This window comes from Photinus pyralis, unplaced genomic scaffold (assembly GCF_008802855.1).
Source record: "Photinus pyralis isolate 1611_PpyrPB1 unplaced genomic scaffold, Ppyr1.3 Ppyr1.4_LG2, whole genome shotgun sequence".
NCBI lineage: Eukaryota > Metazoa > Arthropoda > Insecta > Coleoptera > Lampyridae > Photinus > Photinus pyralis.
In genome coordinates, this window is record NW_022170403.1 from 30,591,814 (window position 1) to 30,604,883 (window position 13,070).

Genomic DNA, 13,070 nt, shown 5'->3' on the forward strand with positions numbered 1-13,070 from the left:
CATATGAAGGCACTATGCATCTCTCTAGAGCAGACCATAATTTTTTGATGAATCATAAAAGTTAATGACACATGCTGTAAAACACAAAATCTCAATACTTCTTAGTAAATGCGCTAGTCGTTGAAGAGATTGCAACTACTTTCAGGTTCAGAGTAAGTCATTTTACTTGGAAAGGATCATAAAAATTTAAGAATTAAGAGAGTGAAACCTGACGATCGCCATTAGCGGGTTAATAATTAACTAAATTCTTATTGAACAACGTAAAGTGGAAGTGCTTTCCTCCAATGAAAGTTAATTTAATATATAAAGCTTTAATGAAGAAGACTTAATATGAAGTTTATGAAATTTTAATACAGAAACTTAGCTCCAGGTGGGTAATTGGGCCTCGGAAAACCTCATCCCTTTTAAAACTTCTTATTACCTTTCATTACATGACACGCCGCGTCGTGTTTTAATAACGTCGACTTTTATTCTTGAAATTTATTAATAATAAACCTTAAAACTAAGCATGTTTGTTATGGCGCCCTAAAAAACTTCCAAACATCACCGTTTCGGTGGCGGTGAAATTTTAATAAAATATAAAAGGTACTCACGTGAACGACCCAATCTTTGGGGTTGTGGGCGTTTGTTCCGCAGAGGTACAGTCTGGTGCCGTCGCCGACGGGTTGGATGACACGAATGTGGTTGCGGCAGTCGAAGTGCTGTAACAAATGGAAATAATAAATTATTTGTTCTCCATTATAAAAAAAGCTTAATTTCAATCGTAAGTACATGTATTATTAAAGGCATTAACAAAAAAAAAACGATTAAAAGTGAGGATGACGAATTTATATGGTTAACAGATGAGTCATTGGAACATACCCCCTAAAACGTTCTCGATTCTGAGAGTATTAGGAGGAATCTACCAGGGGCAACTTTAATTTCTCAATTGGAGCACATTTTGATTTATATTAATGAATTCAAGAGCAACATTGAAAGTAAATTGGAGTGGAAATCGAAAATGCTCCACCGTGGGCTTTCAGTACGCATTATGGACTCAAAATAAACACGCATGTGAAGACAGGGACAGTACATGTGTAGATCTCAAGTTTACAGATCGAGTAGCTCTGAAAAGAAACATTTTGATTAATTGGAATTTTTCTTTACAATAATTCTTTGTTTCGCCGCTAGAGGCCATCCAAGTGTTATAGGTTTATTTTACAATAGATTTTTAGTTCTTTTATCTTTTTTTCTACTTACGCGTACCATTCGCGCCGTGATTTTGCCTTCATATTGATTGCATGTATATTTTTCTCAGTACGCCAATGCTTTTTACTGACTTTTTGTCTAACTGGATAAGGGCTTATTGGTTTTGGCTGTCACCATACTTGGTTGGAGTTATTTCTCTTTCTGATGTTCCTGTGGTTGCTCCATTGAAGCGCTTCTCGCGGATTTGCATTTGCAAGTAACAGTGCGATGTATGTAACGATCAGCATTTTTCTTTAATACGTAATTTCTTTAGCTCAAACTTTGTGTATAGTTCCCATCGTCCTTTCCCCTAAATTGCTTTTACGTTATGATCTACCTGGATATTGTCTATTGTCTACGTAGTACTCGAATAAAATCGCATTTTTACCTGAACCCGCCATCTGAGCGAGATCGACATTGGCGACATCATGTGATTCGACCTCATTCTACCAAAATTAGAGGACAAAGATGTGCATCTACCTCATTCTACCTACATTAACCTGGTGGTTAGTTCTTTACTAGGAGAAGGTAAAAGTTGTCGCTTTGATTTCTAGCGTCGTATTTTAAACGTCGAAAAAGCAATCCAGATGCTGTAACTAATTTCACACAACGAAGAATTGACATAATTTATAATGTTTTCAATTCTCGCGTCAAATTTAGCTATGGCATGGGGTCGAAGTCGTAGAAATGATTGCAAGGGGTGCAAATGCGGGTCACACTAATACAGACTATTGTATAAAATATAGATCACAAATAAAGTATTATTATTATTATTAGATTAAATTTGCATCCTTTTCCTACCGCTGTAACTTTGTTCTATATCGAATTTAGTAAAATTTTGGATATTCACAATTTTGCAAAGTGGTTGCGAATTTCACATTACATTACTTTTAGTTAATCAAATATTAATCTACTTTCAATTTGCACCCTCTTACGGAGTTCGGAAAGTATTTTTTTCGATCTTTAGTTAGTGTATAAGTACAACTTTTATAATTGTGTGAGAATAGTTATTGCGTCTTGTTGTTTTTAGCACATTTTCCAACGTAGTTGGGTGCGCCATTGCCGAGGCCATTGCAGTCACTTTATCTGCTCGTCCATTATTTATGTAGATATTTCTTTGAAATTTTAACCATACGTCCAGTAAAGAAAAACAGCGCCCATAATAGCTATGGCCTTTCGGGAAATATTGATCAGTGCATGGAAAATGCACTGAAGTTACTCGCCTTAGGGCGATAACCTTTTTACTTGCACTTTTTATTTGTAAAAGTGTAGTTTTTATCTTACTTTGACCGGCTGACTGGCTGGCAGGCAGAAAATGAGATACTTGCTCTAGTGCATGATGAGTGATGACATTCGGAAACCAATCTAGAGGTGATTTTACAGTGGCCAAGTGTCTGTAGGACAGAACTTTTTTGCACTGAGCGTTAGTCCTACCAACTCTGACTGGAATATAGTAGGAAGTTTGGCTAGTGGTTGGGTGGGTTGTAGGACAATTCGCACCCGACTAATTCGCTCACGGACAATTCGCACCAGAATTTCGCTCCCCTGAGAGGGTATTTTGTGTATGGTTGACTTTTAACATAGAAAGTCGGCTGTGAAGTATTAAATTAAATCAGAGCTTGAAATCTCCAATATTACTCACCAATATCACGTTTTATTACTTTGTGCATGTAATAGACGTATACCTACATTTAAAATTTGGATACTTTCAATATTAACATATAATTTGGAATCGTGACGTCCATTTTGTGTTCAAACTCTAAATGGGATAATTTATTAATATTGAATAAAAGTTCCCTAAACCGTTCCCATATAATTTAATAAAACGAAGTGATACACTACATGTTTCGACCAACGGTCATCTTCAGGTGATCTACAAGATGGTAGAGATATTGAGGAGAGACTATAGCTATAAAACTTACAATAGATGGAAAACAATTAAAAACCCAAAAGGGCAGTAAAACTGGAAAGGCCAACGACCATATCCGTGGTTGGTTCCAGAGTAAAATTGAAATTTGAAGAGGTTGATAAACTAATTTTTTTGCAAGGGAGGGCCGAACCTAAAAACTAACATTAGACGACGGTATAAGCAACGATGAAACTTACGTATAAAAAAGTCAAAAGGTCAAAAGACGATATCCTAACTAATAAAATACCCAATTAAGGGCTTTGAAACTGGAAACCATCTGCACTTCCAAAATCAGTGCTCGGTTTAGCTAATCTTACCTTGTCATCGTTGACCCAGATCCTGGCATTGCATGTTAAACTAAGAGCCGATGGATCCTTCTTTGCTCTTCTCGCTCGACACAGCCATGATGAGCAGTTTTGGAGTTTAAGGTTCTTAGCAAAGAGGTACATGTATCCTTCATAGATTATGTATCTCTTTCCCTTTTCGTTGTACCGAACTCCATTGTTACGCGCCCGTATAGTTTGCACCGCCTAAATCTCATATCCATTATCAACTTTTTGTAACAAATCAAATTTCAACTTTTAGCCTCAGGGACAAGTCCATTTTTGATGATATTTTCCTTGATTTTGGCATTTTAATGTAGCACTTAAATATTTATGTTGGTTAAATAATAGCTATACAATTTGTAGAGGAATAATTTTTTTAATAGTATTTATGAGGCAAGAATTCATACGTACAATCCTATGTACCTTTTTAAATGGAATGGACCATATCAAAGCAGTAGAGATTTTAGGTCACTTTAATAGCATCCATATCACTCAAAATCTGGAATTTAGTACTTATTTTATTGTAATCTCCGTATTAAACATGAGAACACTTGCTAAAGGTACCATGAATGAAAATTCATTTTAAAAAAAACAAAAAAAAAGGTAAAAAGACACTCATCCGTGATGTAAATTGTCCATGCACTCATGTTCACAAGTAGACGGATGCTGCTAAACGCTGGTATCGGTCTATCAGCAAAACTGTCACCTGACATTTCTTAAACCTATTTACCCAGTTTTATTGTACCAATTCACAATCAAGGTTTTTTTCATTTGGAAACCTTTTAGCACGTACAAATAATATTGCAATAGGAATATAAAAGTCTAAATAAAATTTTAACAATTATTATTTGTTAATAGCTGCAAGTTAAGTTTCCTAGTTCTCTAACCTTCGATGTCGTCCATTTAAAGGACACATAACGAAATACGTATGTATTGTCTTAAAAGAATCTCAAGTAAATTATAATCATATTTGAACGTAAAACAAATAGATTCTTGAGAGTTTCCGTAAAATTAAAGAGATAAGAACTGTAAAGTAACGAAAAAAGCAAAAAATGTTGATAAATATCGTGAAAAAAATTGATCTTGCTATAAATTATATGGCTATTATTTAAATAATATACTGAAATTGTGAAGATCCATGACTCTCAATGGGGTGCTTAAGAAGCTTCGGAGAAATAACACCAAAATCTACCCATTTATTATTATAACAATTTTTATGGGGAGATTTTGGTGTTATTTCTCCGAAGCTAAATAATATACGGTGGTGCATTAGAAACGATACATAGCTATTTCTGTAAATTAAAATAATTTTCAAAAAACGCTTTGGCACGTCAAATTGATCATGGAAGGAAACAGTGTCTAAAATAAAACTTGCTCACTAATGTCTTTGTCTCGCATCGCTGACAGTGCAACCCTTAAAATCTTAAATGATGCATCGCTGGTAAGGTCGCCCATCTCTGAATTCGGATATGTAATTTTTTTGGTTTAGTTGTTTCATTTCCAGCGCATTCCACGTTGCAGGTACAAGTTTTCTCTTTTTATACCACTTGCAACTGCATAATTTTGCGCACGATCGAGTTATCTTCTATATTACATAGTGATCGGCCCGACATCCTTGCAATGACATAAACAACAGCGCGCCCTCAACTTACTTTTAAAATATTTCGAAAGTATCAAATCTAAAAAATTATAGTCTCACGAAATTCAGAGAAGGAAAGGCTTTCCAATGATGTCCTATCTTCCTTGTTGCGCAATTACCAATGCTAAGGGTTTTGCTTTAGTACTAGGTATGCCATACAAAAATTAAAAAGGAACTATATAGGTACTTAATAATTACAAACATTTAAAAGAAAAAATCATCAATATCGACCTGTTCCTAAAACGTTTCAAGATTTTCAAAACCCTTACTGTTTTGATTATTAACAATCTCTTAAAAAAGTGCCAGAATTTTTCCATGTATCTCTTCAAACTAAAAATAAATAACAGTAAGAAAATCAAAAAGAAACTTTAAGTTCATTCCCTACCATAGTTGTAACAAAGATAACGCAAAAAAATAAGCAGCACTACCACCAGAAATAAAATTTTTTAAAATTAAAAAAAAAGTATACACAAAATCAAAACCCGTGCTCAGATAAATTTAAAATACCACTCTGTCAAACGTTCAAGAATGAAGATACTATACAGGCGTTGAAGTTCTAGTTAGTTGTGATCATACGTACTTAAACCTGATTTTTCGGACCTAATTACTTTTACCTTGTAATAAACCCTATTCATCTTCCAGAAATAATAGAAAGGATGTCATTAGGATATTTCTCTTATTGTTTCTTTATGAAGTGCAATTTGTGTTATCGGGGTTTTTTCAAATTTACTTTTAATTATAGTTATCCAAATTTAGTGCCATCTATGAAATGCATTGTTCTATTGTCATTTATACATACTCGTTTTGTCTAAAATAAATTTAATTCATTTCCTTTGTCACCCTTTTCAACTAAAAAAATAAAGAACAATTTTTTATGTGTGTTCATTAAGAAATCTTTATGTAAGGGAGCGTTAAAATTACTTCCTTTTTCTATTTTCATCTTGATCTTATAATGTAAATATTTTTAACTTTAGACTTATCACTTTGTTTGTGTCCGGTATTATATGTTGATTCTGTTTTAATATTAAGAGCGTCTCAAAAGTAGCGAATATTACACCTAATGTTGTAGATGTACTATAACTAGGTATACCTATTTGGTATTTAATTACTCCACAAAAGACGTTTCAGTTACCTATTCTTATTTTCTCAAAACGAAAGCGCAGAATTTACAGAATTATCCGGGTGTGAATTATTCGGGAGCGAATTTTTCGAGTGCGAATGGTCCGGGTGCGAATTATCCGGGAGCGAATTATCCGGGAGCGAAATGTCCAGGGTGCGAAATATCCTGGGAGCGAAATGTCCAGGGTGCGAATTGTCCGGGCGCGAATTGTCCGCACACGGGTTGGGTGATCTGGAGGTTCAGTTCTTTGGAGTAAACGCCAATACCTGTTCCTTCCATTGTTTTAGATCCATCCTTACTGGGTATGCAACCCCTCATAACTCAGATTCTCAAGGAAATGAGCGTGGCGCCATATCTGATCTTGAAGAGAAAGGGTCAAAAAGCTTCTACGTCAATTTTCAAACTTCATCATATATTATATTATATGAATTGTTTCGCCCCAATAATTTGTATCAGAAAATGAATAATTCATTTAAAGACGTAGACATTTTTGAGGCGTAAGACCAGTCGATTATATTATTCATGTCTTATTAGCATCGGGTCGGATGTCAGCTTTTGAAAGCGACAAAATATTCCTGATTAGAATGAAAATATTTTAATGAAATCGCGAAGTTAAGACGATTTAAGTTACCCGGTTATTTCTACTGCATCAATCGGATTTGCTTAAGAGTTTCTCAAGTAAATCCCTTTCCTTTTATAAACAAAGCGTAACCCAAAAAACACAGCCGACCGCCTCGGCGCTACCAAGTAAAAGATTAATTCTGGAATCTACCTTTATATATATTTTTTGTACTTGCTAGAAAGGTTTACGGCGACTCGAGACATAAATCTTTTCGCTTTTGTTAGCATGGTCATTTCGCAATTTATATATTTACCGCGTTGAAGATTTATTCAAACGTTAATATCGTGACAACGTGACGCTGCGCAGTTTTCAAAATGGGGTCCGATAATTTTTAATGAAGTGAAATGTGAATTTCAGTTAAAATTTGAGATAAAAGCCCGTTCAGAATCGGACGTTGAAATTTAATGTAGTTTGACAAATGCATGAACTGAAGTGTAACCAAAGCGTTTTCACCCGAATCAGGGTCTATTAATAATTTAGTTTAACTTTACTTAGCACGTGAACTGTGCGGTTTTACCCTGTTATAAGCTATAATGGGCACTGTCGTTCAATTTATCGAACCGGTAGCGACATTTTCGACGCGCACAAAGTTAAAATGATCGTTAGCCCGTTTATTTAAACCGTACATTTTACAGTAGATACAAAGTAGTTGATTGAAGGATCTGCTCGTATAAGGATTTACGTGTCAGGACATCAAAGTGGAAGTAAAGTGCACTGCTGGTACACAGCAGCAAATTTCGCTCCGACATCTCAATTCGAAAAACCGTCAAGCCTCATAGAGCATCCTATGATCCTTGATCCTTTCTACTCCGTGGAACCTCATAATTTTTATTCGCCTTACACCCATTGCACGTTCAATTGAAATTGCAACGCATCTGCTGCAGCTACTCCCAAATGTGACGTAAACTAAATTTATGTCCCTAAAATTAAACGTAAACGTTTACGTTCCACTTAATTTCAAGTCGGAAACTGCGATTGCCATCATACGTTACAATCAATTGCGCGTATAATTGCCAAAACGAAATTTGTTTAAACTAAAGAGCGAGCGCGCTTCGTTTCGGGAAAAGTCGAATCACGCCATCTAAACATTACGAAACTTTTCTTAGGCGTCTATGACAGGGGGTTGCGTATCAAATTACGTACACTTCGGCTAATGATTTTGATGGTTCGTAATTGCAGACGTACGTATGGAAAATAATGCATTAGGTGACGCATTTAATATACCTCAAATCGATACCATGTGGGGCTAGCCCTTTTTACGTATAAGTAAACACCATTTGTCTGATAATAATTATTTGGAATTTTTTTCTTTTAAAGTTGGTTCGTTCAGATTTCTATCTAATTTAGTGGGTTCATTATGATTATCTATTAAGCGGACTGTGTCTGAAAATATGCGTGGTATATGATTATCGTCTAGGGTAGTTCAAGATATCGATATTTAAGTTTGTTACGTTCACTTTGAGCAAAGGTAATTACATTTAAAACTTAGAAGAGCACAATGAGAGAAGACAAACCCCTAAAAATATTACGTGTTAAGAATAATGCTGAGCCAAATCTGTACAGTTAACTACTTGTAAATATAAATCCGCTGAGCGTCTTCACTGGAGCAGCCACAACACATCAGAAATAGAGAGAAAAACTCCAATGAACTATGATAATACCCAATACCAGTTCAGGTAGACATAAGTCAAGTAAAAGTAATGGTGTATTAAGAAAAAATTCACAAGCTACCCCTATGAAAGCAGAATATTCTCTAAAAGAAACAAGTATAGCTTATACGAAAGGTAAAATTAAATAAAAAGGGATAGAGCAGAAAGGTACATAGTGTGACCTCTAGCGATAAAAGAACGAAGTAAGGTAAATGAAACGTATAACACTCAACTAACCACATCTAAATTAAACAGATTTACGAAAAAAAACTACATAGAAGGCGTAACAGTACCAAAAGGAATATACAGAGTGGCCCAACGAGAAGTATACAGAGCGCTTTTAGGGTATTAAAATTAGAAATTTCGAAAAATCCTCGAACACGTCAATTTTGTATTCGAGGGGGACAACTTTTGGAATACAAATCACGAACCCAAGTCTTCACCCCTCTACGTAGGGAGCTTAACTCCTAAAATTTTAAATGGAATCCTATGGCAAATGGCGCATTATTTGAAAGCCAATTTAATCGTGATTACTAATCTGCTTTGCTTTTTAAATTCTATTGATTCGTTTCGGAGATATTCGCATTTGAAATGGTTTTTTCTAAAAAAAAACCAAAACAAATGCGATCTAAGTCACCTTGTATTAACATTTTTAATACAAGGTTTAAATTGTGCAAAAAATAACAAATAACTTTAAACAGACAACATTTATTTCAATAAATGCTCGAATTGCCTTCCGCCTGCTTCCATGCAATAATAAAGATTTGCTTCAAAATGCTGCCGTACATGTTGCAAGATTTCAGGGGTAATCGCTCGAAATTGTTGAGTTATACCATAGTGTATTCTATTCTTACACTATGGTTGTACGTGCTCGCAACCCTTGTAATGTTCCGGCCTTCCGGGCGGAGTAGCATAAACTTTATTCTTTAAATATCCCCACAAGAAGTAATCTAAAGGACTTAAATCAGGGGAAAAAAACCATTTCAAATGCGAATATCTCCGAAACAAATCAATAGAATTTAAAAAGCAAAGCAGATTAGTAATCACGATTAAATTGGCTTTCAAATAATGTGCCATTTGCCATAGGATTCCATTTAAAATTTTAGGGGTTAAGCACCCTACGTAGAGGGGTGAAGACTTGGGTTTGTGATTTGTATCCCCTCGAATACAAAATTGACGTGTTCGAGGATTTTTCGAAATTTCTAAATTTAATACCCTAAAAGCCCTCTGTATACTTCTCGTTGGGCCACTCTGTATATGTACTACACATAAAGGTGGAAAAGGAATTGAAAGAATGGACGAAAAGGTGATAGCGTTTTTCATGAATTTAGTGGTAACATTTGACAAAGAGTGGAAAGGGAAAAGTATGGGAAATCATGCAAGATGTCAAAATAGACAAAAGCTAAACAACATAACCAAGGAATTACATTGAGAGACGAGAATAAGGGTAGGAGGGAAGAAATGTGAAGTGTTCTAGCCAATTAAAGCACTGAATGAATTTCTACATAAGAGATAATGGAACAAATATTAAGACAGGGTCAAAGTGGAGGGATCGAAGTGAGTTACGCGAACGACACAGTTAATAATGGAAACATAGGTGAAACAGGTGAAGGAATGGGAAGAATGGAGAGGTATTGGGAAAGAAAGAGAATGGAGTTAAGGGTGAAGGGAGGAGAAGGAAGAAATTAAATACTTAGGGTAGCAAATGCAATCAATTAATGGGGAAAAGTGCAGATAGGGGAACTCAGAAAACGGGGGAGGTGGCAATGCGAAACAGAGAAAAAGGGAAAATACAAAATAATTAAGTGAGAGAGGAATACAAATAGATGACTGGAAACAGCACTTTGTTAAGGTACTACAAGGAGTAGGTATTATGTGGTAAATAAATAATCTGGTATTGGTATATCCAAAACTTAATTTGGGTAGATTTATGGCAAGAAAAATTGGGAAAGTTGTACTCAGAGAAAGCGCCAATTTTAAATAACCCATCAAAATTACAATCGATACGTTACCTGAATTTTACCTTTAAATCAGTCATTACTGTCAAATGCAGGTAATACATCGCCTGCTTTATTTATGACACAAACGTTATAGGTTACACTTTAAATAAAATAAATAATTCTATGTAATCTTCCCAACTGAAAAATCTAATCTAAATCTAAATCAACACACTGTTTGAACGGATATCTTGATGATAAATTGAAGTAACCGTAATTTCGTTTATTTAATATACGTAGAATGCAAGATGTGCCTTATCTCAAACAGCCGATGTAACTGCGAAGTCACAGTAAAATGCAGGTAAACGACACCGGTTTCCACAATTATTACGAAAGGGTATAACAACGACAAAGACGATTTCGATACAAAACTCAGGTCCGTGAAGTTGGAGTATCGACATCGACATATTCAATTTTAGGACTTACTACAATTTTGTGCTAATTTTGTGCTATTTATTGCCGTATACCCCAAATTTTGTGCTCTTATGGTTTTTGAGTTATTCAAATTTTTAGGATGGGACTCTAACTTCACGACTATACTCGATGTTGTTAAATGTGAAATTTTAATATACCTAAATTTAGTGCTCATTTTGTGCTATTTATTGCCGTATACTCCAAATTTTGTGCTCTTGTGGTTTTTGAATTATTCAAGTTTTTAGGATGGGACTCTACTTCACGACTATACTCGATGTTGTTAAATTTGAAATTTTAATATACCTAAATTTTGTGCTCATTTTGTGCTATTTATTGCCGTATAGTAGAAATTTTGTGCTCAGATGGTTTGTTAGTTACCAAATTTTTAGGATATGGGACTCCAACTTCACGACTTTACTGAATGGTGTTCATTTAAAAGCTTTATTATTTCTAAATTTTGTGCTCATTTTGTGCTATTTTTTGCCGTTTAGTAGACTTTATGTGCACTTATACTATAACCGTTCGTCTCTTGTGAGGGCTGTCATTTTTAAGGTACTAAATACGCGTATGTAGTATGGTTGTGTCGTGTAGATTTATATATTCTGTGTAATTCTGTAAAAGAAACATTAACCTATTAACCATAGTTACAATGGCCTATTAAATTCAATTATCAAGCGCAGTCAAATTCGATTAATTAATGAAAAAATTAATTCCACACATATATTTTAGAATTAGTGACTTAAAATGATCTGATAAGTGAAATTATTCAACATCAACTTCGTTTATTTCTTGGTTAATTGAGCGTAAAAAGTGAACACTTCACCACTGAAAGCACCCTACGGGTTAAGTTTGAGTTCTAATTTTCACTCAAAAAGGTTCAAAAACATTTTTTTAGAAAAATCGGTGAAAGTCCAATTTCTACATTTAAGCAAAAAAAGGGACTATATTCTTATATTTCTTGGGGATTAAAATCAATTTTAAACGACTTTCAGTAAAATAATTACTAATTGATGTGGACATTTTTTCGAATAGCTTTCCACGTGTTCTCAGTCCTGAGATCGGATACCCTCATGGCCGCAATTTACGCAGGTATAAGCTTCTTTTTTTGTGAAAATTGGGCTATAATACAGAGGTACCTATATAAACAAGTTAAAAAGTAATCTTAAACGATTTACATAAAGCGCATTTCCACTTGCATTCATTTCCCATTTGTAAGATGCAACTTCTGTTAAAATCGTAAAAATCCGCCCACAAATATGAAAGATAGCGTTGCACATGTGCAATCCATTGTTGACGTGCTACTTCAATTTCAGTTTATGAGAAGAATTTCATTTCAATGCTTTTCTAAATAAAAAAGTTGGAACTGCGCATGCGCAAACCTAAATTTTAAAACTAATGTTAGATTTTCCTTTGTTCCAAGCGCCTAAGTATCAAATTTCACTTAAATAGTTCCATAGATAAAAAAAATGGCACTGCGCATTCGCAAAATAAAATTTTAAAACTAGCGCTAGATTTTCCTTTATTCCAAGTGCCTATGTATCACATTTCATTTAAATTCTTCCATAAATAAAAAAGTTGGCACTGCGCATGCGCAAAGCCAAATTTTGAAATTGGCGTTTGATTTTCCTTTATCCCAAGTGCCTATGTATCAAATTTCGTTTAAATTCTTCCTTAAATAAAAAAGTTGGCACTGCGCATGCGCAAAACCAAATTTTGAAATTGGCGTTTGATTTTCCTTTATTCGAAGTGCTTATGTATCAAATTTCGTTTAAATTCTTCCATAAATAAAAAACTTGGCACTGCGCATGCGCCAAACCAAATTTTGAAATTGGCGTTTGATTTTCCTTTATCCCAAGTGCCTATGTATCAAATTTCGTTTAAATTCTTCCATAAATAAAAAAGTTGGCACTGCGGATGCGCAAAACCAAATTTTGAAATTGGCGTTTGATTTTCCTTTATTCGAAGTGCTTCTGTATCAAATTTCGTTTAAATTCTTCCATAAATAAAAAAGTTGGCACTGCGCATGCGCAAAACCAAATTTTGAAATTGACGTTTGATTTTCCTTTATCCCAAGTGCCTCTGTATCAAATTTCGTTTAAATTCTTCCATAAATAAAAAAGTTGGCACTGCGCATGCGCAAAACCAAATTTTGAAATTGGCGTTCGAT

At 34.6% G+C, this 13,070-nt stretch overlaps 1 protein-coding gene across 1 annotated transcript in view; it reads right to left on the minus strand.

The window, feature by feature from the left end:
* LOC116163441 (semaphorin-2A) overlaps positions 1-697 on the minus strand; it is a 29,840-nt gene extending 29,143 nt beyond the window's left edge. Inside the window, exon 1 of the mRNA XM_031477349.1 lies at positions 594-697. The gene's annotated coding sequence lies outside the window, so the exon portion shown is untranslated. The remainder of the gene's footprint in view (positions 1-593) is intronic.
* Between the last annotated feature and the right edge of the window lie 12,373 nt (positions 698-13,070).